Raw genomic sequence first — 27349 nt, forward strand, 5'->3', positions numbered from 1 at the left:
CACACCAAGCAGACGCAGACTACAGCTTCTTTGAGGAAGAGAAGAAGTGACTGTCAGTTCAGCGAGTGTAACAGCTGATCTGTAGGAAGAGGTCTGTCTTCTCCAAGAGAACCGAGCAACTGTCTATCTTTCCTTTTTCATGAACCCGTTAAACTGCCAAGATGCCAGGCAGAAAATGATTGGTGTAAGTCGCCTGACTTTTCCTCATCACCTGACACCCGTCCATCACTGTAATGTATTGTAGGAGCTCAAGGGAGATGCGACATGCAGAGATGTCCTGTGCTTAGATTTGTGATTGACTCATGCCTCAGTGCTCAGGAAGGTATGGCACGTCTGTCAGGCGCCGAAGAAAAAAACACTTTTGTGTGACAGTTCGCTGCTTTTCTCCCCGCAGCCCTTCTTCCTTAGCGTTGTCAACTCTGCCTGCTGCCATGGTCCCAAACATGCATCAGAGGACGACCACGCAGGCCGAGGCTTAATGTGTAGGAGTTTAAAATCATAAAAAAAAAAAAAATTATATTCTGATTGTCAGAGGTGTGCAGCTTAATGTGAGGCTCAGGGGAAATTTCACATTGAATTCTTAGTAATGTCACCAAGCCCGAAATATTATGAACAGCTACCATTTAAGATGGAGTAGAATAAGCAGAACCACGTCTCCCATTATTTGTCCCATACAGATTACATGTAGCATTAAGCTAATACACCATCGCTATCTATGTTTGCTGTCTGACCTTGTAGGTAACAGGCACCATGCATTTTCCTACACGGAGCTTTCATTCAGTCAGGAAGCTCTTGAGAATCATATTCTTCCATTTCTAGTAATCGCTATCACATTTGAAGTACTGCGAGTGGACACTGTGAAGAGTTTTTAGATTATTTGCCACCTTAAAGACAGACTACAGTTTGTCCACCTGCAGAGCACCACAGACCCTCGAGCCCTCCAGGGGATGATCCTTTTTTTCCACTTGTTGAATCTCTCTGACTTCACTCAAGCCTCTTCCACGAGTTCTCTGTTGAATCCTATAGTTTGGGACACTTGGGGGACTGAGGTTACAATAAGAATCTTGAGCTGTAACTCCACCTCGGAGACTATTCTCCCAAGAAAAAGACTGATGCTGTCGTTTTAGTAAGTGCCCCAAAACGACATACCTGTTTGAGTGATAAAGCCCTCTAGCTGCCTTAGGACTTATGACTCCTGTCTGTAGGTGGCAAGGCAGGAAGTCGGCTGGCTTTATCGCAGAGTGGTGTCGGGAGGAGGTCGGGGTATGGGTCACCAAAAAAAATGTGACTTTGTTTGTTTCCAGTTTCCTACCAACAGTCAGGGTTTCTTTAATGATGTTCCCTAATTGTAATCAAGTTGTTGTTATTGTTACCATGATGATTAAGGCCCCTTAACCATAACAAAGTAATCATTTTAACCAAAACCACAATGATTCCCGCACCCTTATCTAGTTGTTTTGTGCCTGAACTTAACCAAACCTTGATCATAGTGATGTCAAATCAGAAGATGTCGTCCTGATGGTTGTGCTGTCAGATTAGAAACGCTTATATGTTGTTCTGGAGGACGTGGAGGACGTGTCTTGTTTAATTTAGAGGACTTGTTGCTGTTGCATGTTGCATAAATCTCAGCAGAATTTCCAAAATCTGAAACATGGCACGTTAATGCCAGTCATTACTCTGCGTTTTTAGATTTCCAATCAATCAAAATGTGCGTAACACATAATACCGTACAGAGACTAAAAGACCAAGGAGTGGACTGCCAGGAAAGGCAGATATGTGGAAATGGAGGAGTCTTACAGGAAGAACTGTTTTTATTAAGAGATTCAGGCTGCGGGTATGTAGCAGACCATTAAACATTCTCTTAGCCAGCGGTGGTCAGTGCTCCCCTCTCTGTGGAGGCAGACGGGATAAACAAACTGAGAGAGTGTTTTAGGGCTGAGGCTGGACAGCCTGCAGGCAGCAGCAGAGACGAGACTGAGGACTAAACTGCATCTTAGACAACACCTGGTGAGTTTATGCAGCTACAAAGCACCTTCCGCCTCTGGCTGAGAACCCCGAGGTGCAGTACAGATCTCTTCGGGGGCTCGGCAACCATCAGTCTTTATTTTCAAGCTTGGCTCTTTTTCTAACTTTGGGTGAAAGTTCTGCATGTAAAGAAACCCCAAGCTGTTCAAGATCATGAAGACACAATGCAGAGATTGAGCTCTGCTTTGTTGTGGATTTTCTCTCTAATCCTCAACACAAGGCCATAAGACACAGTAAATGGGATTTACCACAGAATGACAGTGTTGCGTGCTATTCTAACTAAGATGGTAGAAATTCATTTGTATCATTCAGAGCCAACGAGGAAGAGTTCATTCTGCTCATCCCCTGATATGCGCTCATACAGTACAGTATGGAAAGATCCTGAAAAGTCAGAATAATATATTGAAGTGGGAAATACACATACTAGCTTGAAGAAGACGAATTAGCCTATTTCCCAAAATGTTGAACCATTCCTTTAAAGCTTCAAGGATGAGTCAGAGAAGTCCAATTAAGGTACTTAATTAGTAAATTATAGTTTGAGACCTTTTTATGATCTCTGAGACTACAAAAAAATAACTGGACAAATACAAGCCAAAACAAAAAAATAGGGACAAAAAATTCATAAATAGTTGAAAGCATTTTTTATGTCAGAGAAACTGAATTCACAGGTCAGGAAACATAATGAAACCTGGCACAACAAGATCAACGTGTCTGAGGGTTATGTTATGCTCAAACCTTTCTAAATACAGAATAGTCTGTGGAAAATGAAAGCGCTGGTCTTCAGCCAGTAAGATTTGAGTTTCTGTTCCAGTGAGACTTGAATAAAATCCTCTTTGGACAGTTAGCTCATGCACATGCCCTCAGAATGAGCCTGGACATATTAGATCAGTGATGGCACTAAGGAAATGGTGTCAACCTCCGGGTGGGATGTGCCGAAGGCGGCGTTGACTATCAGCTGATAACGCTAGCCGCTGAGTCCTCGAGTCCTTTTCTCCACCAGTATCACTCGATCCTACTCAAGTTCAAATGCAGAGAGTATATTCTGAGCATGGCAAGTAATGGATTAGGAGGATTAGAGGCAAGCAAACATGAAGAGAATCATGTGTTTTGAATTTCCTGGTGACCCAGATGTATGCCCGCACAAAGGCAGATAAAGCCCATTGTGACACAAAGTGAGAGCGAAGGGGTGCTGGTTTTATGTGCGCGCGTTTGATGTGTAACTCGGTGTGTGGCAGAAATCAATTTACGGAAGATAATTGTTCATTTCCGAGGGGAGAGGAGGGGGCAATGATAGATTGAGTCTACATCACTGTACACAAATGGCACTAATGGGGACAATGATCATGGCCAAATGAAACCAATTACAGCGCTGTTGTTCTCACACCTCACAAGTCTGCAGGCCTTCATATGGGCACAGTTATTCAGCTGGCAACAAGCCGATAAGAAGTTGTTGACCACATCACACCCTGCTAATGGAGTCATATCTGCCCCTGCAGTTTGACAGTAAGATATAAATACATGACAGCTGTCCAGGAAAGCTCGACCAGAGAGGCTGTGGCTGTAGTGAAGTCGATGGGATTACCTGGGGGGATTAGGAACACTACATACAATAACAAAATGGCTTGACGAGGCCACAATTACTCTGCCGTGTTTGAGGCGAGCTGATAAAGGCTCGCAATGTGGATACGAGGTCCTGAGTCACTGTGTACTCTAACTCAAAGTTTGATTTAACCCAGCGTCAAATAATAGCACTTAATGAAAATCACTGGGACAAAAATGAGATATTATGGACCATGTTTTGACAAACACTGGGACAATGCATTTTCCAGCTAATCCAAGAAGTAGCAGATTTAATCCTTCAGTTTATCAGAAACATTTATACATACATGGTTTTCATTGGACAGGAAAGGCAAACAGTCTCTCGTCTTGAGAGCTCATGCGCATCTTTGGGTGAATGTTGACGCTTTGTAAGTCACCGATCATCCATGAGACACTTAACTACGCTACTGTTTGAACGTATGCGCAATTACAGATCAGCCTGTTTCCACAGGTGAGATTGTATTAAGTTTAGGAGAACACCACAAAGTCACATCTTATTCCTTCTGGCGCTCAAAACCCCCGTCGGTGTTTGTAATTGAAATCCCTCCGAAAAAAACCTAAAAATATATTTTCCCCGAATCTACTTAACCCACCATATTGAAAAGCCTGCGCACAATTTAGAGTGTAATCAGCCCTCTGCTGAAATGATATTAGATTCCAGACTCCCATCCATGAGACTCTCATCAACTTAACATTAGGCTTGAAGCTGGGCAAATTATGGAGAGCATTCGTTTAAGGGCCGGCCTCTCAGCCCTGATGAAACCTTTTGCGACGGTTTAGAGAACCGCAAAGTCACTTCAGTCATTTTCGTGGGGCGTTAAATAGTCCAATCAGAATCTATATGGATGAAAAGAGAACCAAACGTGCACTGCAGTGTCACATTGATGCATGGCTCTTCCATTGATAATGAGTAGGAACATATAGGGTGACTCATAAATACTTTGTCTGAACCCCAACAGAAGAAGCTTTACATTATTATACTCCTATATGATTTCTATACGAGTTCTGCCACTTTTAATCAGTATTTCTCTATCAAGCTCCATATTAGTGAAACATACTGCGAGTTAGAGGTCAGGGAAATCTCTTTTGCAGTCAAGTGTTATTTATAAAAATATCACCAGGTCCAAGTCCTGCTGAAAAACTTTGAAAGCTGTGCTCTGATCTTTGGAGATCTCAAGGACAGACATCTGTTTTGTGTGCAGGTGAGTTAACTGGAGACAAAGTCTAAAGCCTGCGGCTCAAATGTAAAAGCAGTGAGTTAAATATGTGTTGGTTAGGGTTAGGGTTTAGGGAGTTACTGTCATTAATTAGTTGATGTCCTTCCAGTGATTGTATTTGACAAACATACATATGGAGATATGGCATTTCTGTTTGTTTCATGTGTTCATTTGGAGCACAGTCTCCTCATTGGGTCCACGCAGATGTTTTCCTTTGAGGCGCATGCTTCATGTACATCATGATTTATTACTGTTTCCAATGCACTGATTCTTCCACTTCAGCTAAAGCGTTAAAACCTTTTTGCGATTCTTCAACTGATTTCTGAATTTCCTGCGTTCCCACTCATGTACAAAATGAGCCTAAAAGCAGGTGGGTGGAAATGCATTAATTGTTATAGAGCCACAAAGTCCACAGAGGGAGGAGTGCAGCAGATGGATGGGTCGACAAAATGCCAGACATTGACAGGTTGTGTCTTTTAACCATGACCACAGACCTTCCCAAACCATGACCAAGGGGCTCTGTATACCCGAACCATGATCTGTCCCTGACCCGCTGGTTATTATTTTAAAACGTGGATTAATATGCATCAATTTGTAGTTGAAATCTGGCTGTCTGGAACATGCATCATTGTTTCTGTGTATGGCCATGTGGAATGGAGGATCACTTTAGATTTAAGCAGATAAAGGCAAATATTTTTTACGTACAAGTCGGCCTTGTATTGTTAAGGTGAGGTTCATAGCACTGCGCACCCTAAGTATTGGGAAATGGCCTATTTAAATTTATATATTTCCAATTTCGCGAGCTAAATGAGCAGAATGTTTTATTTCTGCTTGGATAACAGCAGAAATGGGACATTCTCTCTGGAATTCGCTGTCAACGAGGTGTGGCGACAGAGATGAGGTTGAATAAAAGCAGACAGATAGCTTAGCAAGAGGGGCTGGAGGAGAGAGAAGAAAAACAAGGACTGAAAACAAAAGTGAGAGGAGAGGCGAGGGATAGAGAAGAAATGAACAGATGAGGACAGTGAGTGCTGCCAGCTCGGCGTGAGTGCACGCATGTGTAGCTGGAGGATAATATGGCCACAGTGGTGGAACACACATCTCACATCACGCTCAACAGGTGGGTCAACAAGGGGCATCTCAAACAGGCAGGCAGGAGCTTATCTTAATTCTGAGGGAGAGAAAATCCAAGATCCTATCCACACTGACTCTCTGTAATCGATGCTGACAGGTAATTCAGAGGAGTGCATGGGAGAGCTTACAGCTTGCAGGAGTGGCAGGGCATTTGCGTGGCCTTGGTTGCTGCACTCCATGCAATCAAAGTGCTTGGCAGTTCTAATACACGTCCAGATAAACACGTATTTTATGCGAGCTAAAAACCAATTCAGCAGAGCAGTAATGACGATGGACAAGAAAGCTTATGTTGATATTCACACAAAGTTGTTTGTCCATACTTCAGTGACTCTACAGCTACTGTCAGATTCTTATTCAAGCAAAATGACGTGAATATTACTGCAGTTCCTATTACACATATTACAATCTATACAGTCTGTTTGCACCTGCATTGGCTTTTATAATCGTTTACTTTCATGTCTGTTGTATGTCTACAGGTTTTCAGGGTAAATGTGTGTGAATGGGCGGAGAGTGTAACTGCTCCAGGAATATAAGAACATCACTGATGGAACACTTTGAGCTTTCTAAGGCCAAAAATATATTTACAGTGCAACACACAAAGGAATATTTTATCCCTGCTATTAATACTTTTTGTCGTATGCTGTGCTTTTGGAACCACATTTCCCACAATGCAATGGACAACATACACAAGAAGTAGACTGTGATCATGGATTCAGTTAATTACCTCATAGGCTACAAGTTTAGCTACATTTTTTTGTCTATATTTGTTTACATTTTGGCTAACTGGCATCATTAAGCGTATGCCTAATTACATATTAGCAGTTCTTGTTTACAGTCTAACTGCTGACAGGTGAGAGAGATCAATCACTGACTGTGACACTGAAGAATACTTAAAAATCGCATGCATTTATTTAACTTTGTGATATAGATTTCAGCCATACCAGCCTACCCTATACAGCAGTACCATACAAAAATAGATTGTCTTAGTATCTATTGACAAGCCTCAGAACACAGAGCACCTCCAGTACAGTATCTGACACCTCTGTCTCAGTTTGCTCTCCAAGTCTCTCACTCTGTGCTTTTAAACTGTCTGAGTCAATAAAAACAATATGGAAGATGAGTGGAACTCCCACTTGCCCATTTAAAACCAGTGCTGGTGTTTTAGGGTAAAGTCAGAGGACAAACCCAGAGGACAAAAGAAAGGAGAAAGGAGTATGTAGGCTACCGGGGGAAGTGTGATGGCTCATGGCTGTGTATGCAGAGCGCATTAAAAAGAGAAGAGAAGCCCGGTCTAGCTGGTCCCTCAAAGCTGCCATTGGCATCTCGCCAGTTTTGTGAGAGGACTTGTTATGTAATTCCACAAGAGCCTGTTTCTCATACTTGACTATTGCTAATACCAACACGGCTGGCAGTTCACAAAAATCCATGTGCTGAATGAAAAATAAAAAAAAAAAATCTAAAAAAAGGTGAGCTTGTTGAGTGAGATGCAAATCCAGATAAATCTTCTGTTTCTCCTTTGCAAACACAAGCAGTCGTGTGCATGCATGGAATAATTTTACAAAAATGCGTAGTTTCGAATGTGGGCCACACACACATAGTAAGAAAAGAGCTGAGCTGAGATTGTGAACCAAGCATAAAATATTCACAGAATAACGTGTTCACATCGAGAAAACATCAGCTTCCCCTCGCAGGAAAACACTGGAATCCACTCTTTGATTGTGTATGTTATTGTGCTTTAACTTCAGTGTTCAACTGCAGACAAGTTTTATGCAGCAGCAACAACCAAAATCAATGTGTTGTGAACAATATGGTTTGTTTTTGCAGCAAAACCAAGATAAACAATTTACTGTGCTATCATTGACTTTTGTACAGCGACATCCACCTTGTATCCTACTATACTATTAATCATGGGTGAGGAACATCCGCCTGCTTGGCCAAATGCAGCCCGCAAGACTCTTTGATCCGCCCTGCGAGGTAATTCATAAATACAAAAAAGCAACTCAGAAATACAGAAAAACAATCTCTAGACAGCCAGTGCAAAATTTGCAGTAAAATAAAACAACATAAAATAGTAGACTAACACGTCCTTCCACATGGTCCCTGAATGCCACATGCATGTAGTGATACGTCAATGCATCATGACGACTGTCAAGAAAACAAAACTAGATGCACTTTCTAAGAGGATGGACAAAGCTAAACTGGACAAGCTGCAAGAGCAAATGCGCTTGGATGGAGTTTGGGTGTTCAACAAGCAGCTTTCACAAAACCACAGCGTCACACAGGCGATCGAGCTGATAGCTGAGAAGCTAAAGCCTCATTCAGGAGGAGAGTGAATGAAGAAGTGCCTTGTTGCTGCTGCAGAGCTGCAAGCACTGGACAAAGTAAAACTGCTCCAAAGTGTCAGTTAGTTGGGAGTAATTCATAGAGATGAAGGTAAAAAGCTGTGGAGGGGCCTTCGTGGTGGACTTCACCAAGTACCTCTCAGAGCTGAACCTCCAGCTGACCCAAACCTGGAAAAGCAGCTGCAAGTGGAGAGCCGAGGAGAAGCACTTCCAGCCACTGGAGAAGTTAGTGTGATATACATGTTTAATAATTTAGAATGAGCCCTCGAAGCATGTTAGAAAATTGAAATGGCCCTTGATAGGAAAAAGGTTCCCCTCTCCTGCTATAAGTGGTTGATCTCATTCATATGTGCTCTGTGATTAAATACACTGCCATAATGCAAATCAAAGCATTTGTTTTGAAATGATTAATGTATTTTCAAAAGCAATTGTCATTTTTTGTGATCTATTAGTATTTTCCCCTGACAGTGCACAGTAGAAAGCGACAACATGGGGGCAAAGAAGGGGGGCGCGACATGTGACAAGGCCCTCAGCCAGACTGTCGCCACCGTGGTTACATGGTACATGCCTTACACCACTGGGTCACCAGGAAGCCCCATGTGGTCAGGGCTTGCATGGTTTGTGATGCATATAAATGCAAATGAATGATGGCAGGGCGGTCCAGGCTCCAGCAGACCCAGACGACAGGCTGTTTATAGAGAAGCACACGGAAGAAAGAGAGCCTGTCATTTTGTTGGGAAAGGTGCTTAATTTAAACAAGAGGCTGCTTCAACTGGGCATACTGCTGCTGGTAATAATAATAATAATAATAATAAACATTGAAGAGGTCGCCAGTTGCAATTTTAAGCAGATTAATGATTTGATAGTGAAAACTGTGCTTTGTGCTAGTGTGTGTGACACTTTAACGAAAATGCTTAATCTTATTACAGTTCCTTTCACAGCGATTACTGATGCCTTTAATTACCTCATATTAAATGTATAAAGAAAACATTATCTTTAATATGACACAGTTAAACCAGTGGTGTGTCCAGAATGTTTTGACTGGGATGTCCTGAGTGGGCACAGACTCATGCAAAGGTTGGAGTAGCATTAATTTACCATTTCTCATTTCTAATCAGATGATGCTTTTATCCAAAGCCACTTAAGTGCATTTAAAAGAGTTACACAATAAATAGTTCAGCCAATCACAACACAACAGTGTGGCGCCGTACAAATGGAATATAAAGCTTCCATGCTTTATTCTTTCAGTCCTCAAACAGAAATTTTACCTCATCAAACAAAACAAAACAAAGAGACAGTTGGTTTGAACCAAGGTCCCGCCTCTCTGGGCAGATAGCCAATCATGCTTTAGGATAATGAGGTGGCCATGCAGATTTCATTGGTGGCTAGGGCCCCCCATCTGGACTCTCCACTGTATTATATGAGCATAATTAAGAGCAAGTGAAACTTAGTCTTTAATCTTTTCTCTACAACAGGCCCATTAAGCCCAGTGGGTCCATTTGCAGGGGTCAGTTTTCTGTAGTACGCATCTGACCCAAAGAGGCTAACGGGCCTCCTCAGTCCTCTTTAGAAAGTCTCTTTTGTTTGTACTTCATACCATTGTTTACACCTCATAGGTGAAGATATTCATGCTTGACAAGGCTCTTGCTTCGTGAGTCATCCGTAGTCACTCAGCAGTCACATGACTGGGACAGGAGGAAGAAGTCAGTGTTACAGAAAACTCAACTCAACTAATCAATGAAGCACAGTGGCAACCAGAGTTCAAATGTCTCTCTCTTATGGGAGGTCCCTTCAAACTTTTGAGCCCTCGCCTCAGACCGAACCCTGGCTGCAGTCCGAGCTGCAGGGACGGCAGCCAAGACCGCCTGCACAACCCAACTCAAATCTATCAGCTTTTACTCACTGATGCATTCAGACACAAAAACTTTAAAAGCTCTGATGTACATGCGGGCTACCAGTGAACGATACACTTGAAGCTATATTTCATTTTTAACAACAGAAACATCCTGTGCTCTTTATAGGATAAAGCTGCACAGCGTCATCGTTTTGAACGCTGTCCACATAAAAGATTTACGCTTCACGACACTTTTTTTTTTTTCGCACACAGAGTGGCAACTAAAGTGGAAAAGATAAGTGTGCTTTGAACCAGATGTGTTGTGTAACATAGTCCCATAAGTGAGGTCACTTTAGCATGCGCAAATTGCATCTTTAATCTTAGAGTAGTAGTGAAAAAAAGATGTTGGACACAAGATTATAGATCAAACTCTTTAGGTTGATCTATGTTTTCTAATTATAAAGAGTGCAGTGCTCATACCTGGGCAATCTATTGTCTGTTTTGTATTTGCAGGCATCAGTGTGTCCTCAGTCCAGCCAGAGTCATTTACACTGTATATCTTTGTAATCAGATCAGATCAACCGAATGGGAGTACTGAGTCCTTAAACACCAAGAATAATGAAAAGTGAAAGACCTAACATTTCTAATTAAAAGTACAGTCACACTGGCACGTAGCACTAGGCATAAGCATTTAGCTGTGCAAATCAGATTAGACAGAAAAGGATACAGTTAGTCAAGCCTGAACCTCTAATAACAGGGTGCAGAGCCCAGCATTCACTACAGTGTGCGCTTCTCCTTGTAGATATATCCACTTCCTCTGATGTGGATTTATACGCCGGTCAAGATGGATTATACTTTTTAATCAGGCTCACATCTTAGAAGTCTATCAAGGAAAATTAATTGAAATTTCAACCTCTTTCATGCTGTGATTAATGTTATAATAATAAACCTAATTTTTTCCCGTTACATGCCGTCTTGCAGAGCCGTCTCGCACACATTTCCAGGAAAATGTTTATTCCTATTACTGAAGAAAGATGCAGTTACTGAAATGCATAATTAATGTTGGAAAGTTTATTATTCATTAATGGAAGAGGCTTGTAGCTCCCACGTGGATGAGGCCAGTTGCTCAAATTCACATACAGTAATTTTCACAATTAAACAAATCATCATAATAATGATTCTTTTTGATCATTTGCAAAGAAAAAAAAAATGCTCAGAACAAGTTTATCATCGTGTTATGACTGGCATCGCTGAGACAGAACAGATGTACCTCTTTGAAAACTTCCCCCGGAGGAGGGACTGGAGGCACAACACAGAGGAATTGACAGAGGGACTGCGCCTGCGGCAGATAGGAGTGAAGTCTGAGCAGGCACACCCGCAGGGCTAATAGGCACTCTGGCCCTCGAGGGAGGCCCTGTCCTCAAATAAAACATACAGTATATGCTGTAATAATATTCACTGCTCAGGCTTATTCCTGCGGTTCATCCGGCACTCCACTGAGCACTCTGAGGGTGTTGAAGGGCTCGAGTGCTGTTCTTCTATTTTAATGGTACACAGAGTAATATTTGCTGTCCTTACATTCAGACTGTAGGACATCTCTTCCTTATGCAGTATTTCCCTTAAACACTTCTCATTGTCCCTGGAGGCGAGCTGATCTACATCGCTGTGCTGAAATGTACTGTATGTCCACTTTTAGAAGATGTTCCTCTCTCTGAGGCCCTCCACTTGTAGTCTGTTCCCGTAGTGGGGTGTTCTGTGAAGGAAGGGCTGCCAGGTCATAGGGTTCCTTCTCTTTGTGTATCACATCTGACAATAGGTTCAAGTCCTTGGAGGTTTATGTGCACTACTCCATATTTTCTGCCTGTGCGGTGCAATGTCACTGTATTTTATTAGGTGTATTTCACTGATGAAAATCCTCTGCAGCTAGTGCAAGTGAGCAGAGAGCAGGATGCATTATATTATGAGGTGAGCGCTCTGCTCCACCCTTCATTTGCAGGTTATTTCCGGCCCTGCCACCATGAGGCTTTGATATTCATCAGCTCTCTGAACAGCACTTTGACCGCTGGAGAGCCGTCTCTATTTTATTCTGGTTTTTGATTTACGACTCAAAAAGCCTGCGAATTTAAAGCGAAAGTTTTCATATGCAAGATGTTTATTTTGCTACATCTTCCCTTTATTTTCCTGAATAGCTGTCAATGAATTTCTATGTTCTGCTTTTTCCCTAATCTTATCGAGCCCCATGGTTTCCACGGTTTATCCGCCACATAATAAGTGTTATCTGTGTTCAACAGATCACAACAGACGCCATCACGCTTCAGTGTGCCGTTTTCTTTTTCTTGCAGCTTTATGTGGAATTTGCCAGCGGTTTTGGCAGCAGGTTGTACATGTGAAGATCCTTGGCACCTGTGTTTTGCCTAAAGTGGCTGGGCAGAATCTAAATTCAGACACGTTATGGAGACCACCCAAATTTAGATTTTTCTTTCTTTTAATGGTGCTTCTAAGCTGACAATAGAACGACAATGAGGGTTGCATATTAAGCCCGAGTTTAAGTTAACACATTAACATTATTTTGACATTCTTTGCTACTCTATCCTTAATAAGGATTGATGAGGAAAGTCCTTTCTTGCTTTCCTTCTGTGCACAGTAATAATAACAAATGAAAAAATGAGTTGGAGCTTAGCAGTCTTCTTCCTTCTCTGCTGTGCAGCTCCAGCAGCTGAACTGTTTTGTGAAAACTCTTTTATGTAGCGCCGTTAACTCATCTCGGGGAAGCAGAAATCCATTTATTGAAATTGCTAACGCGAGGAACACATCTGTTATTATTTAGCTGCTGCAAATTACTGAGCAAAAGATGGCTGATGATAATAATTTGGTTCCAGCGGTCCCCGCTTCAGTGTTTGATCAGTGTTACTCAATTTTACAGGCTATAAATGTGTTTTGTGACTCTTGAGATAGATTTTAAAATTAGACATCTGATGTTGAGTCAGCAGCCTGAAAAGAGGAATTCTGCTATAAAGGGGAACTTAAAATCTTGTTTTTGCTGATTTCCAGTGGTTGAAGCGCTCACCTTGGGTCAGCGCATCCTGACATGGGGTTACAGTTGCAACAGAGCACAAGAGTACGCCCACAGTGATGGTGGGGAGGTCAGGGGTCAGACTCCAGAGGCGCAACAGACAGGAAATATTCAACCAGAAGATGTCAGAGGAAGAAAGTTACCCTCAGTTACTGGTTCTAATCAGCCGACACTGGTTTAGTCAAACTGCAGAGGAAGCAGGCCTTCTAATCGCTCACATAGTCATCGTATTGTTGTTTCCTTAGATTGTCTGCATTACGTTGATATGCGGGACAGAAGTTCGTATTTGTAGGCTACATTCATAAAAGAAAGATACCATCTGTGTCTCTGCACAATGTGACCACTGAAGTCTTAAAAACTTAGCCCGAGACACTTAACCCAGAGCGAGTCCATGAGCCGCAATGGCAGAAATACATGACACACGTTTGAATATGTAATGACTCAGCGTGCGGTAAAATCCCTTGAATATTCAGTGTAGCACACAGTAGAAAGGTTTTACAGGCTCAGTCAGGATTCCTTCTGAGGAGACATGTGCCACGTGATCCACGAACAGGCAGAGGCATAAACCTACTTCTTAGCAACAGCCTGGGGATGAAATAAAAGAATATTTTAGTTTATCGACGCAGCACCACCTTGATGTCGAAGCGCAGCACACATAAAGTAAAAGAACGCATGTGTGAAGTGGACAAAGTCTGCAGTCACCGACAAAACACTTATTGTCCCAACGGTTTTGATTGTTGAGACTTCACCAGCAGAAGCTCAATCCACTTCCTGCTTTGTACAGACAAGAATCCACTGAAGGAACCTCGTCTTGTGCTTTTCTCCACCTCCTGTTCATTTTATGTTGCACATATTCATCATATCACAAGAGACCCTCACTGTACATTTTATTCTTTGTGCATAGCTTTGCACAGATTCCAAGTGGTCTTGCTAAAGAAGTGGGAAAGCATAATTGGCACACAGGCTTTACACATAATCTCCATATTTATTTGAGGAATAACACCTCACAGGCCTGACAATCTGGCACCCCAGATCCCTTCTCTCTCTGTGCTCTGGTCTCACAGTGGGTGATCACCAGGCTGAGCTGATTCGGCCTGAAAGGCAGCGCTGTTTAATGAGCAATGGAGGGCGTGAGTGAAGAGACAACAGGTGGAGCGTCAGATTAATGCTCTGCAGCTGGGGATGGACCACTTTCCTCGCCAGCTGTCGGCCTGGATAATAATCATTAAAAAGTATGTTTGCAAAAGTGTTCATGTCACCAGGGGAATTGTCTGTGATTTCATCAGCTGTTGGGAGAAAAAAGTTAGATTCACACGATGTTATTCATCTGGCTGTTGTTCAGAGACATCAGCCCTGAGCATGGCACATATCCAGGTAAATATTGATATGTTTCTGATTCGCTGCTGTAAGCAGCAAGAAAGCTGCCAAGAAAGGTCTTGCATCCGATCTGAATCATGATCTGTAGTATTTGGTAACAGCACTCTCAGAACTTGGCACAGCGCAGCACTGACTTCATTGCTCTGGGCACACCGAATATAGTGGGGTTTTTTTTCTTTTTTCCAGTTGATGTGGCTCGGTTCAGTTATTGCTTTGAGAGTCCAGTGTTCTGCCTCGCTTTGTTGCTCTGCAATCGATCTTCTCTGTAAGGGACACTTTTTTTTTCAAACAGCTACAATGTTTAATCAGTCACAAAGATAGAAACACAAGTGACTCAATGGGATTCTTTATAAACACTGTGAGTCTTAATTAATTTTGCACATTGGTTGCTTCAAGATCCCTTATGCAAGTCATTGTGCAAAGCACTTACGCCAAGGCCTTTTCAAGACTTCATTTAGATGACTGTGTAGAAATGAGGCTCTTTGAATAATTTGCATCATATTAAAGCCTCAGATAGTGTCAATGAACAGTAAGTCAAGTATGCAGCAACGCTCTCCAGTGTGAGTGTTATGGTACACTGTGGCCTGCTAATGGTGTGAATCCTGGCACATTTTTATAAGTAGATGCTAGTATGTTTGCTCCAAGTTTGGAAGCAGTTTCTATGGCAACGATGTCCTATTCTTCACTTTCTCAGTGACAATCTGTAGATTTAGCTCGTGCTACGGATTTCAAATGAAGTAGTCCTGAGAGCAGCCGTTGCAGGGACACTGTGTAATATGCTGCGCTCTTTATGACACATGTGCTGAGGTAGGCAAAGTTGCTTGCTTGCCAAAACTTAAAAGCCCTGCACCATCGTGACAGAACCACGCAAAGGATTTTAAGTTGAGACACAGAGATGCATTAGGGGTATCTGGCAGCTTGCACGCTCTGTAAGTCAATAGCTATCGAAAGTCGTTTTACTTAATTATTTCCTCACACAACTGACCTTTGATCACCGCAGTATGAAAAACAAGGTCGTCCGCAGGTTGGAAAGGCTAGACATATGGCTGATGAAATTATTGATGAGTCAGTCACCCTATTATTTACAACCTGCCCTTCTCAGCTAGTCTTTAAAGCAGCCATCTTCTCACTGAATGAAGCTTGACTTTGTGAATCCATACGATATTGTAAGCGGTTCGTCCCCGGCACTGATGGCTCATTAAATGCCTCAGCTTTGCTCCAACCTCATTCCACAGAGTTGTGATTGTCCTGCAGTAACAGATCCCCTTAAAAGTCCTGAAAATTAAAATAAAAAAAAAAGTGGGGAATTTGACTTTTGTTTTGCTGCCATCTTTCAGGCAGCAAAGATACAGAACTTCAATAGAAAAACAGATGCTGGGATTGTTGTGAGATAAAAGCCTTCTGTTACAACAGCTGCACACTGAGTCAAGAGGCTGTTATTGCAGGAAGTGAAGATGATCATTACCCACAATCACTCGTGTGGCGTTATTCTTCACTGTGAATTAGATCTACATGCCACAGCGAATTTCTGACGCAATATAAGGAAAAGGAAAGTTGAATAAAAGTAGTCACACCACACTGTGAACATACTCTGGTGCTGGTGGAGGTAGAGCTAGTTTTATCTACTCTATATATTTTGGGGTTTAGTTTAATCTAGATCAATGTTTCATATTTTAAAAGCCCATCCTTAATTTCGCCAGTGAAATTTTGACTATGTATATTGTGATATATGTCCCTCTGAAATGTCAGCAGCAGAGGTATAAAGCAGCATCAAGTGGAAAGACTGAAGTAAACGGTGCATGACTTACACTATGTATTGTGATTTTTTTCTTTTTTTCCTCATATCATCTCTGGATTGCCATGAAAGCTTCCTTCTCCAGTTGCCTTCTAAGAAAAGTGAGAATAATAATAACCATGTTAGCGAGTCGTAAATTCAGTCTCAGAGGTCTCTCAATTTCTATAATCAGAGGAAAACTGTCTGATGTAACCTTGTTATTTAGCTCAGCTGGATATTTGTGGGGGTTACCCGTTAGACATCAGGCACTCAAGAGCATTGCAACATGTCGCCTGTATGGCTTCTTTAGAGCTGGCTCAACGGGAAGCAATCGACTTGCTCAAATCATCCATCAAACGTCTGCACGACAATGTGGTTGGCTGTGGTGTGAAGGAAGATTAAGGGATGACCTTCACACAGCATCAAAGTGTAGATGAGTCCTGGACTGATCATCTGATTGCTCTGTGTCTTCCTGGCTTTCACTTCAGATGATTGTGCACTTAAAGAAATGTTTGTTCAGTTGGTTGGGGGCAATTGGGTGCAAAGAGCAAAAACAGCTCGTCAATCAATCCCCTGGGTTAAAAAGTAGAGACATTATCCAGCAACATGGCAGTGGCAGAGGTCTTTAAGTTAGTTTTTGAGCTGTGAAATGGACAATTCTGACATAATTATGGCATAATTTCATAGTTTCCTGCAGCTTATTCCCTTTTTACGTCACTGCAGAGGGTTTTCCAGTTAATCGATCACATTATGGCACATTTGGTATTTTGTCAGTTCTTTTTTAGTCTCCAGATCAGAGGCAGGGCCAGAGAGGGGGCCAAGGGTGGCACATGCTCCCCTGTATAGACGGTATTCTAACATTGTGATAGGTACTTGGCATCTTAGTGTCAGAACCTCAATATGAGGTGATTATTAATATTTCTTGTTGGACAGTCAATCACACAACCACCAAGAGACCCAAAGTGACCACAAACAGATACAAAACGACCGCGAAGAACTAAAGCAATGGCAAAGAGACACGAGACAGATACAAATAGGGACAAAATGACTACAGACTGACTACAAAAAAGATGTGAAACAACTACAAAATGCTGAAAAATATCTAAAAAGAGATGCAAAAATGACAAAAAGAGATATAAGACAACCACAATATGATATAAAACAACTACAAAGTGACACAAAATGACCACAAAGTGATGCAAAACAACTACAACTAGAAACATTATGGAGTCTGGCAGGTGGGACTTGGGGCTTTTACGTGTGTGTCAAAGGGCCAGTTTATTACCGCCATGAAACAGGACTTTGAATTTAAGACTTAACATGCAGTAATTTTAAGGTGTAACTGTGTAAAACGAGCACTGCTTAACTTCACAGACTGAACAGTCTAGTGAAACAAACCAGAAACTTAGTTTATTGTTGTCGGCTTGCGTGGATTGCGACTGACAGGATGCCTTTCGAACATAAGCGCAAACAACTTTAGCTGTTGGTTGAACAATTCATTGTGGAGACAGAAATGGGACACATACCTGGAAGCAGTGTTACTGTTTACAAGCAGGAAACGGGAGTAAAACGGGGGGCGTTGGATTGCCTCGTCTTTGCTCTCATGTTGTGCCTGAAATCTCACTTACAGAGATGAGTTACCTTTACTAACTGGATTAGAAGTCTCCAGAGTTGGTTTCTGTGCATTGGGAGTGGAATGAATGACTCTGGGTGGGTGGGCAAAATCCAAGTGAGGAAATCTTACTGTGGTGCACGCAAGGATGAGCCATGAATTAACACTAAAAGAATGAAAAATGATTTTAAAAGGAGAAGCTGATGGTGCTGCAACGTTGGGGGGAGAGGAAAAAAAACCACATTTGGTGCTCCACGTTTGCAGATGTTTGCAGAAGTCATTGAACAGGTTAATTTCCTGAGTGCATCATTCGTCTATCAGCTGTTTACAAGCACACACTGGGGTTACTTAACATTCATGGGGAGGAGAGCCATGTATTGATTATCGTGATGTGACTTTTGGCTCCTATTGACCTCAAAGAATTTTCTCACCGTTTGATGAAAAGCACTCGCCTTCAGTGTGGCACGTGGGAGCAGCTTTATTCACAGAGCATCTGTCATCTTTAAAGGCTGTTGGTTTAAATCTCATAATTGGTAGGAAACTGCAAACTGCCTAATCATGCTGCATCACCAATCAGGCATCTAATCAGCTCCATCTTCTAACACTATTTGTAACTGCACTGAAATCTAAGATAATTATCTAAAGAAAAGATGTGCTGCAAAACACAAGATCCAGAGTCTGCTGAATAAAACGTCTTTAATTTGATGGACTGACAGCTCAGAGTCTTGAATATATTTTCTTATTTGGTGGACTTTGAGTGCCGTGGACTTTGCAAACCTACTCTTTGGGTTTTGTATTTCCCCGAGGAGCCAATTAATGTGAGTGGTGTCCTGTCTTTTCAATGTGAGAGAGCGTGTTAGATGGAGAGAGACTGTGTTTGTGTGTGTAAGTACATGTATGCCCATTTGTGAGTCATCTCAGAGACAGCAGGACTTCTTTAAAGTACATGTCAGTCAATAAAATGATCCAACCACGATTCTGACAAAGTTAGGACGCCGTGTAAAACACATAAAACAATCACCTGCCAATCCTTCTTGACATAAACTCAATTGAAAACAGCACAAAGAAAACATATTTCACGTCTTACCTCATCAGCGTCATTGATTTTTGTCAATATCTGCTTTTCCTGAATGTGATGACCGCAATGCATTTAAAACAAGTCGGGACAGGAGCAGCAAAAGACTGGGAAAGTAGTGGAACGCTCCAAAAACACCTGTTTGGAACATTCCACAGGTGAACAGGTTCATTGGTAACAGGTGATCGTGGATGGAGCGAGGTTCGCCACTTTGTGAACACTTGATTGGATAAAAGATATTCTGACTGCATTTTATTTACATTTTAAGCAGCGTTCCAACTTCTTTTTATGGTCCTTCAGATGTTACCGAGCTCTAACTTATATTGAAACATAACACTCAAGATCATCAGCTACATCCAGTGAATGAAAAATACATCATCGTGGCATGCTCTGTTCATTCACACCTGAAGGCACGTTCTCACCAAGCCTGTTATATTTAATTCATGGAAACCCCTCTATGCATTTCATCCGACAGCAGGTGAGATCAGTGTCATTCAAACTCCAGCGTGCACCAATAAACTGCACCAAGCTCTGCGTTAAAAAATACTGCAATTAAAATGCATGTGGTAAGATGTATAGGATGTGTTGGCCATTTGTTTTCTATGATGGATGAAGAGCAGTTGCTGTCTGGGTGACAAAGACTAATTCTCATATGCAATTATTCACTTATCGTCTCTGTGCTCGCCTGATGACAACAGACGGTAAAGCCTTCGAGCACAATCACCAGATCACACTTTGTTTTGATCCTTTTTCTGGCGTGATTTGGACCAAAGAAAATGAATAATAGACATAATCACAGCCCACATAAGTACTTTAATTATAGCTAAATGTGCTATTGCTTTATGATTGACACCTTGCGGTATGTGACTCTGTATAGAATGCTGATGTTTGACAGAGCAGTGATTTTATTTGAAGGCAAAACTAGAATCACATGCGGAGTGCAGAGTGAGCGACCCGAAGTGCGTTTAGATTAAGAATGTAGTAAAATGCAAATAGAGACAGCAGATAAATTTGAATGTGAACAGATGGAAAAGCATCAAAAATGTCAAACTATATGGCCCAATGCTTTTCTGACTTGTATTTTTCCGCTGATTCCCTAATGAGCTATTAACAGTTAAGCAGCCTTTTTTTTAATTTAGAATCAATTTAGACATTTTTCTTTAATGTGAGGTTTCACTGCAGATCATATTGTATGCATCACGGCCTCTCCCGGTATTATTGTGACATAAACGGATAGTAGCCTTGTGTTACACCCTTTATGTAAATTCATATTTGGGTGATCATAACTTGGAGTCAGTGCTGTTTGTGTGTGTTTATGTGCAGTGTATTGGTTTACACAGTGCACAGAGGAAATGTGTTGCAGCCTGGCCTCACAGAGCTCCATCAGCCCTGCATATTGTGGACCAGCTCTCTGTCTGGGAGCAGTGGTGTGAGTCCCTCTGCCTGCCCCACTGCTCTTGGTCTATAACAAAACGGTGACCCACACCCCATACGGCACAGCCTGCTCTGCCACGGTCATCATCATACGCATAATCTGATGTTACAAAAAAATGAATTTAGGCGATCAGGCAAGCCACACAAAATGCTTCTCAAGTAATCGTTGACAGAACTGCTCTGTATCAGCCTTAATGGGCTCTCATGTACAGGATATTCATCAAGCGGAGCAGGTGCCTGCAGATACACTGCCATGGTGTTTTGCATGCCGGCATCTAATTACTTTGCGGAGAAGATGGCAAGGAAGAGACAGCAATGTTCAATACGCCTCACTCACTGCCATTTCATGATGCTTGTTTACTAAAGGGTTTCATCTATCATAAGGCAGCCAGCAGGTGGCTCGGGAAACTACACAGAAACGTTTCTGGCACTCTCGGATGGATTAATTTTTGTGCACTCCTAAATTAATTATGACTGATTCACACCCTCGAGTGAATCCCTACATCTCCGGCATGATCCCCACAATCTGTCAATGGTACAGTGGCTCATTCCAGCGTAACTGTCTCCAGCTCTCTTCTCATGTGCACATATACTCTTTAGCTCTGCTGGCTAGTCAGTTGTCAGGAAATATGTACTGGAAAAATCACCATAAATGGCACTCAACTCATTTTCTCCTGAAATGCAATGAAAGTACCCAGAGATAATGGTTACACCTGCCATGTTTTTTTCATTTTTTTCTTGAAATGAGCCTGGAATCCGAAGGGCCATCGCTGCCACTTTCAATAAACTCCTCTAAGTAAACCCAAATACATTCTTTCCTGAGATGAGACCAGGCCGCAGCTCTGTGAGCACAGTGTGCAGTTAATGACACATGAGCTGCTGATTCAAGGTGAAGTCTGCTAATGGTTTTTTGCATGCTTTCTAGGAGATATCATCTGAGCAAAGGTGCATCTTTGTTTTTGCACTGGCTAAATAAAATGTGCCCAAGGGCAGCTGCAATCAAGCACTTTTTGTATTTTCAGCCTTATCTGCTCGTTACAGCCTTTATTAGATATTGGAAATCCTCAACCAATTGCCTTCCTTGCCTGAATGTTAAGTTACTGTCAATAACATTTCCTTTTCATGTCTGTTGTCCTGAGGCACAACTCTGACCGTCATCGCTGACCCTGTCCTTCACAACAAAGGACTCCTCACAAGTCTTGCTACTGCAAAAACTGAGTTTCAAATGCTGAGAAGCGAAGATTCAAAGCAAAGTGCATGACGTTATAATATATTCACGGCCATATGTTTTCAAGGCCGTGATAATGAATGGCTGGTAGTTCTGGCTAACTATTATATCATCAGACACACCAACCAATGAAGGTTAACATATTGTATTTTAGGAGTCAACGTTCATTAATTATCACTTCTATGAAATGTTAAGTAATTTAACATTTGTGTTTAGGTTATACTCTTTCAGATTTCTTTCCTGCTTGATTTGGTGACACCTGTGGTTTTAGAGTACAGCAAACACTCCTTACGCAGCCAATTTTTCAATTTAACAGCAGAGCAACTGGTTTATCTGTTTACAGCGCAGCCACACAAACACGTTTTCAGCGAAAGTCAGTTAAAAACAATCGCAACTTTGTGTTTCCTGTCAGTGCTTCACAATAAAAGCCACCCCATGCTTTGGCAGTAGAATGCTTTTAATGTGAAACAGTGGCAGTAAAAGAATTACACTCTGAAACAGCTTTAGGAGAGTGACAGTAAACAGCGAGGCTGTTAAACATTAGAAACAGTGACGCTGGATACATGCACCCATCGCGTCCTGTGAATCCCTCATGCATAGAAATGGCAGACTCCGCCATTAACAGCGAAAACTAATATATACAGAGGTAATTACAGAATGTAAATTTACTGAATGGACATGGCTGAAAAAATACATACCATAATTAGTGTTAAGAACTGGGATTGATTTCATTGATATCATAAGGTTTTTAACTATAATGGGCTGTTTGGTTCAGTGTAATTACAACTAATCCACTGTATATGGGCTTCTGCCGGTTCAAACATAACTATATTTGCTGCATGCAATCCAGACATTTCGCACTTACTGAAGAAGAAATTACATTTTTTCATGTTTTCCCCATGTGACTCATTTCATGGCCTCGCCATTCTTCATGACTGGGGGAAAAGAGCTCATTCTTCCTTATATACAACAGCTGAGTGTCACATGGGACACTTCAGACTGAGGTGGTGCGACAGCTCATGCTACAGCACAGGAAGTTGCTGTTTGAATTTTACATTTGTGGAGAGAGCTGAAATATGCCATGCTGTTGTACCATATGTTTCACAGCTCTGTCTGCTAAACCCTGACTGGCCCCTTTGATTACACTTTACACATTGTTAACCGTATAACCGGGGCATCGCTGCTTCAACGTGCAGTCAGCCAAGCCTCGGTAACTCTTCTACAACGTGACATCTGTGTCAAAAAATAAACACATTTGCATTGCATGTGTAATGTTTTCACTTTCCACAACCAGTAAACTGCATCTTCATCATAACAATGGGAGGAATCAAGGGACCTCAGCACACACATAAAAACACCAACAGCATCAGTGCTATATGCTGAATATCAATAGGTTCAGCAATACAACATAGAAAAAGATGATTTTTTTTTGTCCCTTATAGTGCACAAGCCCAAAACGAGATACAGTCTGGAGGTGCAGTATGTGTTTAGATTAATGGTTTGCATGGGCTTGAAATGCAAATGATGATCTTTTCACGTCCTTCTCCATAGCACTCGATAAATATTTGTGTACACCCACTGTACCAAATATCATACCTCTAAAATCTTTCTCCATTCAGAGAAATTGGTTTAAATCAGACGAACTTGGTAACAAAGAGTTTCGGATGCTTCAGTTCAAGTCATCTGCGGTAAAGAGTCGTGGAAAACTGTAATGTTCGCTGCCATTTCCATTTAGAAAGGTTGGTCACATTTCCAAAACCGCTGTCCCCCGGGGATATCTGTCTCTCTCAAACAGCAATTTATCGAACAGGGCAGCCTCGTCTTTTCCACTCCTCGCCGTCATGAGAAGCTGTAATTCTCTCTCAGTATCCTCAGCACGATCTCTCTCTCTCTCTCTCTCTCTCTCTCCTCCACAAAGAACCAAGCTAAGGCAACTTGCATACAAAATAGCTGACTCAATCATCCAGCTGCATAATCAAGATAAGGGAGACGGGGACAGGAAAAAGGGAGATGTGAAGGCAAATGCGAGAGACAGCTTTAGCAACAGCAGCAAAACTAAGATGTTTTGAAACAGTCGTAACTCAAGACATAAAAAGTTGTAGGAACTGAGGTGGTGATTCACACTGATGGTTACGGCTGAACCGGGGCTGATCTATGAAATGACTGGAATGAGGGCTGACAATTCATACAATGCCAGGGGCGTAAAACAGATTGTTGAAGCTGTGTATCTTAAATGCTTTGCTGGCTTTAAATGTCACCAGGACAGTAACACATTATTTAGCCAGCACAGAGATGATACAGCACTCCTACTCCTCCATCCACAGTGCAGCTGAGTGGAAAGCCACAGAATTGTTAGGCTATAGGCTTGTCATTTCTTTGGCTGCCTTGTGACCGCAGGTGTAGGTTATATTAAATGTGGCATCGTTTCAGCATTTTTGAACCGCTTTGGACTACAGATATCCCCCCCAGCCACCACCACCACCACCACCTCCACCTCCCTCCTCCTCCTCTATCAGGGAATTCAGGGAGTCTTCATTAGTGTGAAAGACTTCGGAGCTGGCTAAACATCTTTGGAAATGAGGCCTGTGCTGACTAGAATAAAGAAATCAATCCATATGAAGCGGCATGCAATTGAAATAAATCAACCCTTCTAGTGTGCAGTGTATAGTATGCATTTCCCAGACAGATGGCACAGACGCAGCAAAATCCTCAGCTAATCTGAGTGAGACTGCACAGGGCTACTGTACTCTAAGTACTGTGTAATGACAGCATAATAGGTCCAAGCCATGCAGTGCACTGATCGGTGATTATTTCTGTCTGAAATGGTCAGAATTGCCACGAGTTCATGCAGGTTCTCGTGCCGCTGTGGCAGGAAATAATCAAAGTAAACCTCCACATTAGCATGAGTTCTCACTGAAAATGAAGATCTGTGTTCGTTGCGTGACCCTCTGACATAAAGTTGAGTCTTTGCTGGTGGAGTAAAGCGGCCGGGGAGCTGTCCGTGGTGCTGAAGGCACATCTGAGGCGGGCGGTGTTACTGGAGCTTCACAGTTGGCAAAGTAACACCCGCTACTTTCACCGGAGCTGTCAGGTGGAGCGTTTGCGGATCAAATGCGAACCTACTGTGTCACAAAATGCACCACGGCTGACGTAAACGCATATTCTGATGAATGAAACTCAAGAAAAGAAACTTGAAAGACTGTTTGCAAAATACTGAGTCGCAGTCAAAGCGAGAAAGTGCCCCTCATGTCCCGTTCACAGCACGTCAGCTTGCAGAGATCTCGCAGAAACGAGGGCAAAATGCACCGACTCCGGCGTGATGGTGCACAAGTTCAGCTGCGCATTTTGAAAGGTGTATGTGCACTTTTGGAATAAAAGAGTTTGTGATCTGCACGCAGAAGCCGAACAGCCCTACACAAACAACAATATTCTTTACAGCTTCGCACCTCGACCAAGCAACCCTAGAAAGATTTATTCATTCATGTGAATGCAGAGGACATAAAGTCCAGAAGCTGGTCCGTAAACTCTGATACTGAAACGGAAAATCTAGTAAACTGGAACAGCTTACCTGCTTGACGATCGCGGAGCAGGAGCCTCTTCCCGAAACAAAGCTGGCAGCTCACAGTATGTCACCACCAACACGAGACGTTTTCAAAGAGACATTAGATATTTCTGTTAGATGGTAAAAAATAAAAAATAAAAAGATAAAAATGAGGGGGTAAAAAAAAAAAGAATCCCAGTTTTCTGTTTTCGGATTGAAGACGCACAAAGCAGCGACTGACTGCGTCAAGGGAGAGTCTCAAAGATCCATTTAGCGCTGTGTGATTGAATTCAGGGCTGAGCTCCTCTCACCGCTCGCCTTTATGTATGCTGAACAGACCCGGAGCCCTGCTTTGGCTTTTCTATCACAGCGAGAGCTGACACCGGCGTTTGACCACAATCAGAGGAGGCGGGTAGGTGCTGGATCAGTTGGGGAACTGCGGGGAATAAGTGCGAGAGGAGCGCATGTTGATCCTCCAGTCTAGCCGAGGCAAAGTTTAAATCTCATAATAAGATTGTTTGTCACCGCGAGGCTATAAATGGTGACTGGTTCATCACGGATGCCGGGAGGGTTATGGCAGCTCCTCCGGCTGAAGTGCAAACGCATGATAGCCGGTCTGTTCTAAACGCTGAAAAGGTGCGACTTAATGAAGACAGTCGGAGTGAAAAGTATGAGCTACGTCACATGAGCTTAAGGGCTGGAGCAGCCTATCTGTGGGCAAACTTTTCCTCCTTCTCTGCACCACCGCGCTGGAAATGCTTTTCAATTGCTCAATTTCACAGTCTGGTCGGGGGTATGCTTAATTTGGTATTGCATGAAAGGAGATCATATTTTCCCCACACAAAGGTCCATTGGTTCTACCAGCAGGGGGCCCTTTAATAATCAAAAGAAGTGCTTAATATGTCCATTTCATGCTTTTTGGTGACTGTGATTCCTGAGAAATGTAATGTGAGGGGGCTCCACAGTGTGTGAAAATCTGGGCTCTTTTTTTTTTTTTTTTTTAATCATTCTCAGTTTAATATCACCTGAATGATTCTGTGATACCTAATGTTATATTTGTATATCCCTCTAAATCCACGTGATTAAGCCAATTTTATGAACATAGCCCCATGAATAAAATTGCCTCAAGAGGCTTTACAATCTGTACAGCCTGTGACCCCCTCTGTCCTTAGACCCTCAATTCCAGGCTGTTTGTGTCATGACAGTGCTCTGCCACGCTAATGTAAGTGGACCATTAAGGCGACCCCTTAGACAAGTAAAAATGGCCACATTGTGATGGCAGCGGTCTGTAAATTCCAGGGTTAAATGGAGGAGGAGCAGGGAAAAGGAGGAGGCAGGGCAGCTATTGAAGAAGACCATGCTTCACTGACGAGGTCAGGCCTCGGTCCTTGTGATAGTAAATCAATACATATCAGTGATAAATTATTGAATACAAGAACCTGCAGAATACAAATTCCCACCCGTATGGACCTGCACCCACGCGGTGTGATGCAAGATGGTGTTTACAAGGTGAGGTGATATCAACATGTTTGAATGCAGATATATTTGTGGATGCGCACCAGCTTCTTTACTCTGCCTTTGGGCTCACACATAAACAAAATCTAAATCCTGCAGAGGACGGTGCGCAGATGTGGTCACAATGTGGTCAAACCTGCCGTGGAAGCTATGGCGAGGTTGATTGAGACCCCTTTTGAGGGTCAGTTCAAACAGCCCGTCTCCGAGAAATCACTTTTCTCTTCAATTCATTTGCAAAAGCGAATGCATTTTGAGGGATGACAATCGAACCACATTTTCTATTAACATAATGAGGAAATGTTAATTAAATGTTGATAGTGAATTCATGTTTAATGACAATGTATTTAATCTTTTTTTCCACCACAGTCTTGCAATGCGCTGTCCACTGGTAGTGACCACAGCATTTTTTAATTAACCAAAATCTGAATCTTTGCCTAACCTCAATCAAACTGCTTTCGTTGCTTAAACCTCAAACACAGACAGCAGTCTGGAGGTGAACCCTGCAGTCTGGTGTCACAGTCTTGCACTTTGCATGCCGTCTCATTCACTTAAACAAACACTGTCTCTGA

The 27349-nt window shown here is 42.3% G+C and overlaps 1 protein-coding gene across 1 annotated transcript in view; it reads right to left on the reverse strand.

Annotated features, from left to right (window-relative positions):
• The window catches only part of elfn1a (extracellular leucine-rich repeat and fibronectin type III domain containing 1a), a 70058-nt gene extending 44175 nt beyond the window's left edge, over positions 1 to 25883 (reverse strand). The window contains exon 1 of the mRNA XM_076753086.1: positions 25293 to 25883. The gene's annotated coding sequence lies outside the window, so the exon portion shown is untranslated. The remainder of the gene's footprint in view (positions 1 to 25292) is intronic.
• Between the last annotated feature and the right edge of the window lie 1466 nt (positions 25884 to 27349).

This window comes from Chaetodon auriga, chromosome 16, assembly GCF_051107435.1.
Source record: "Chaetodon auriga isolate fChaAug3 chromosome 16, fChaAug3.hap1, whole genome shotgun sequence".
Lineage (NCBI taxonomy): Eukaryota > Metazoa > Chordata > Actinopteri > Chaetodontiformes > Chaetodontidae > Chaetodon > Chaetodon auriga.